The sequence below is a fragment of the Chrysochloris asiatica genome, unplaced genomic scaffold, assembly GCF_000296735.1.
Source record: "Chrysochloris asiatica unplaced genomic scaffold, ChrAsi1.0 scaffold00368, whole genome shotgun sequence".
Classification (NCBI taxonomy): domain Eukaryota; kingdom Metazoa; phylum Chordata; class Mammalia; order Afrosoricida; family Chrysochloridae; genus Chrysochloris; species Chrysochloris asiatica.
In genome coordinates, this window is record NW_006408886.1 from 491708 (window position 1) to 497004 (window position 5297).

Here is a 5297-nt window from a genome sequence, read left to right on the forward strand (position 1 = left end):
AAGCTCAATGAACCCCAGGATGTATAGACTCTAAAAGACAATCACCAAGACATATAATAATCAAGCTCTCCAAAATCAAAGATAAGGACAGGATCTTGAAAGCAGCTAGGGAAAAGAGATGTGTAACATACAAAGGCAAGCAAATCAGATTAAGCTCGGATTTCTCAACAGACACCATGCAAGCAAGAAGGCAATTGGGAGACATATATAAAACCCTGAAAGTAAAAAACTGCCACCCAAGAATCCTCTACCCAGCAAAGCTGTCAATCAAATACGATGGTATAATCAAAACATTCCAGGATAGAGACATCCGGTTTGGGGCGGCAACCAGAGCAGCCAGGTAGGGTAAGCTCCGGTGAGAGGGGAGGGAGATTTCACAAAGGAAAAGCTACAAGAGTCACTCCAGAGCTCTGGATCTAATATAAGTTCCAGGAAGGCAGTGTCCCGAACTTGCATGTGTGAAAAAATCACTACAAAGGAAAACAGGCAACTTAGGAATCTGGCGGCTAGAGTGTTTCCGAGACAACCCCAATCGGCAGAGTTTAGAGGGCGAGGCTAAAGCCAGGCCTGTTCAGAAAGCAGCAGCTCCAGCAAAAGGGAAAAGGAGAGATTAAACCACAGGAAACTTCACATTTCTCCCTCTCAGTCACCCTGTCCCAGCATTACCTCTCAGCCCAGACATCAGGAGGACTGTTTTTCCATGGTACAGAGAGAGGGAGCTGGGTGGCAACTTATGACATCACTGGTGGGCCCAAATATGAGGCTATGGACCTGAGCCCTGAGCCAGGGGTGGGGCACCTCACCTTCCAGGTAGCAGCTTGGAATTTCCAGCTATTCTGCTAGCAAAGTAACACCTGCTGAGCTTGCATTCAATCAATACAAAGCAACGTGCAAAACCAAAACCTCAGCTTGATAGGACTCAACCATCCTGAGATTTCATCCTGAGACTAAGACTCAATGGGAATACACGCACTGATGAGTGACCATGTTTGCCATTGACAAGGGGAAATGAGGGAAAAACAGCTATGAGGCTACGAGCTAAGCCCTACAACATTCAATTGACTCCTGTGAACCCAGTTGGAGACCTGGTTGGCCAGTAGCGTGGCAAAATGTGGGGACTCATGGGCCCAGAGTCAGTGACATAGCCATGGAGGACTGGAGTGGAGAGTGAAGTGTCCAGTCGATAAGAAGAGAGGTTCCATAAGAGAACCCACGCTTGCAGGTAATACCCATTTGACCTAGCCTCATTGGCTGGATGATCAACTAGAAGAAAGAAGAGGAAAAAAGAGTAATCTGATACAATTTGATGAACTTGACCTACACCTATGGATGCAGCAACTCAAAAGAGGGAACAAATCTTTACAGCAAGGATCATTCCCACCCCATCCATACAGAAGAGTTGACAGGGATGGGCAACTTGGACATTGGCTATCCAAAATGGTGGGGCCACAAAGGCAAGAAGTGACAGGCTTACAAGCTTTCAAGAGGGAACCTAGATCAGAGGGTGTGGGGGAAAGTAGAATCTCCACTGAGTAGTATCTAATCTGTCTAGGCGGGACTAATTGAAGGAAAGGCGGATAGGTCTCTTGTGATAAAAGGGTGAATAATTGCTACCAGGACTGATTGTGAAGGTTGTAAATGCAAAAGTAGACATTTTGTGGCAAGGAGGGGAGTGATTAACTTTGCAGTGTAAGAGCAGAGGTCCCTGAAACCATGAAGGGAGAAGAACGAAGAGCAGAACCCTACCCAGAGAGGCAGCAATCTCCGAGACATAGGCAGAGATGATGACATTGAGAGATGGAGCAGCTGGGGACTCGGGACCCAGGGAGGGAGCGAGGCTGTGTGTTGACGACCGGGGATGGGAGGTGGGGGGTGGGAGGAGTGAGCAGGCTTATAGTATGTACCCTTTCGTTGATTGGTGATGCGTTGAGGGGATTATAATCATGGCAATGAAACAATGTACGATAGGATGAATGTGAAACTGATTTTCTCCCATGTAAACTGCCACATAATTCACAATTAAAATTTTTTTTTAATTCCAGAATAAACAGAAGCTAAGGGATTTTGCCAAAGCCAACCCTGCTATGAAAAACATCCTAAAGAAAGTTCTGTGACTGAGAACAACAAGAACAGACAACAACTACAGAATGACGTACATGGCCGCATCACCCTGAACTCAATTGACAAATGGAAGAGTCAAGAGCAGAATAAAATTATAAGAACAGAGGATCTGAGAAGTCAGTCTATGATCAAAACAATTACAGTGTGAAACAAGGTAAACACAGAAGAACAGAAATCCAGGTGGTGGGAAGGTCATGTAGATTATAGGATAAAACAGACTGTCTTAAATGGAGGGTAGAAATAATGGAATATAAGGTAACCACAATGGGGGTTAGGGTGGGGGGTCCAGTTTGGGTGTTGGGGAGGGCAATACAAGAAGTGGGGAGGAGGCAGAAGAACAAGATAGATAGAGGAACACTGAGACAGGTTTGCATGGCATAGTGGGACAGAGATAAATAGTGATGCATACTCAACCTTGGAACAACAGAGCTCTGGGATATAGGGATCTAGGTATAGCTTGAAGAGTATAAATAATAGTAAAATCCTTGACTAAGATTTTATATTAGTTTCCCTTGTCTACTAATGCAAAATAGAAACTTGAATGGGATAGAAAGGAATGTTGGCAAACATAATTAGAGAAAACTTGTAAGTCCGTCTTCAGCCTATAACTGATTGGAATACCTAAAAGGGGTTCTATAACTTGCCCAATGAAATAGGCCTCATGCAAAGCCTTTACAGAGTATAGGACCTTAGATGGAATCCTGATTCCCATCCAGAACCTTAAGAGGTTGGACATTCCCACTAGAAAGGGCAAGCAGACTAGAACAGCTACAGTGCCAGAAGATACATCTTCAAAGAAAGACCATCAGGAAAAACCCAAAACAAAAGTGTCAGCATGACTGGCTACTACAAGAATAAGCAAGCTGTTCACCAGGAAGACATCAAGGCTAGCAATCAAGTGCCTTCAGGACAAACTCCCCTCTAAGACTGAAACTCAAAGGGAATACACAAACAAGCATGTAAGCTTGCTGGCAATTACATTGGTCTACTGGTGAGTGGAAAAGGTAGAAAGACATCAATGAAGAAATGGGCTGAGTTCAACCCCAGTTCATTGGAGATGAGGGAGAGAACAGGAAGGGCTGGTTGGTCCAAGGTGTGGTGAGACTTGAGGACACTTGAGACCATGGACAAGGACTTAGCCACAGAGGGCTAGAGCTGAGAGTGAAGCATCCAGCTGATATGAAGTAAGAGGAGATGCACAAGAACACTCAAACTTGCAGCCAGTACCCTTTTGACCTAGCCTTGATGGATCAATGATCAGAACTCGACTAGAGGAAGATGAGAAAAAAATTTTTTTTTTTTTTTTAAATAAAGGAAACAAGGGTAAATTGCTTCAATTTGATCAATCTGACCTATACTCAGAGCGGTAGTTACTCTAAATACCAACAGAGATGAAAAGAGTCTTCACATCAAGTATCAATTCTATCCCCTCTGTGCACAGGGTAGATAGATGGGCAATTTGGACACTGGCTACCTAAAATGAGGGGGCAATAAAGGCACAGAGTGACTTGCTTACAAGGTTTCAAGAGGGAGTTTAGTATAAGAGTATGGAGGAAAAGAAAGAGTCTCCACTGAATAGCTGTCATCTTGTCTAGATGTCTGGTGATAAGAGATGGGGATAAGACTCGTAAGATTCAATAGTGAATAATTGTTATCATGACTATTTGCAACTGTCACCATTGTAAAGGTACAAGTTTTGTAACAAAAACAGGGGAGTGGTTAATTTTACAGTCCAGAAACAGAGAACCCTAGGACCATCAAGAAAGAAACGCACAAGCAGAATGCAGGTACTTATTCAGAGAAGCAGCTGCACCAGAGATGGAGGCAGAGATGGGGTGTGGCTGAGGACTCTAGATTCATGGATTAAGAAGAAAGGGATTAAGAGCTGGTGGCCAGGAGGCAGACTTGCAGAATGTGCCCTTTGGAGACGTAAATTACTATATATGCCTGAGTGGTTTTTTTGTTTGTATGTTTGTTTGTTTTTAAAAAGCTAAAGTGGGTAAAGAGAAATACTGTTAACTGATGGTACATGGAGGGGATTATAAGCATTGTAATGAAACAAGGTGTATGATTTGTTCAATGTAAATTTGACGATCTGCCCTGTAAACTTTCACTCAATCCACAATAAAAACCTTAAAAAAAAAAAAAACCGGTGCAGAATACCTGCTCAGTGTGCTCGCTAGCCTGTTCCTGTACAGCTACACGCATGCACCCTTCTGCATAAGTAAATTTTGCCTTACCATGGTAAAAAAAAAAAAAAAAAAAGGAGTACATAAGCAGACCTCACCTTGCAAAGTACTGTTAACTGAAACTCAAATTTCAGTGAAACCCTGTACTCACTTTGCAAAGCCTCAGTCATCCAAAGCAAGGAGACAGTTTCAATATGCATGTGTTTCAGTTAACACAGTATTGGACAATGAGAAGACCAGCTGTACTTGAAAACTACCCCTATGGTTTTTAAGTAAACGCTACCTACAGTTAATATAGAAAGATATGTTATGATCGCTCATCATGTACAGTAAGCCTGGTGACACACTGGGTTAAGAATTGGCTTGCTAGCCAAAAGCTTGGTAATTTGAATCCACCAGGCACTCTGAGGGAGAAAGATGAGATGTATGTTCCCATAAAGATTTACAACCTCAGAAATCCTAAACAGAAGTTCCACTCTGTCATACAAGGTTGCTATGAGTTGGAAGTGACTCGCTGGCATTGGGTGGGTGGGTTATCATTTATCTATTCCAAATATATGCAAATATATAAGGAAAAGAAGTAAAAGGCATACAGATTGGAAATAAATGATGCTATCTCTTCATAGATAGCATGGTTATCTATGTAGAAAATCCAAGGCATCTATAAAGAAAGCCACTAGAACAAACAAGTGAGTTTAGGAAGGTTACACAGTATAATCAGAATACAAAAATTGACTGTTTCCTTTATGTAACTACTGATTGAACACAAAATTTTAAAAGTTTAAAAATCAATTGTTTCTGAAGCGGCGAGGTAAGCCTCACAATATTCAGAGGGCCTGGTTGGCAAGCAGTGCGAGGAGACCCGAGGACTCCTGGGCCCAGAATCAGTGACGTGGCCACGGAGGACTCAAGTGGAGAATGGAGCTGCCGGCTGATGGGAAGAGAGGGCATGTGCACAAGAACACCCACACTTGCAGATGACACCCA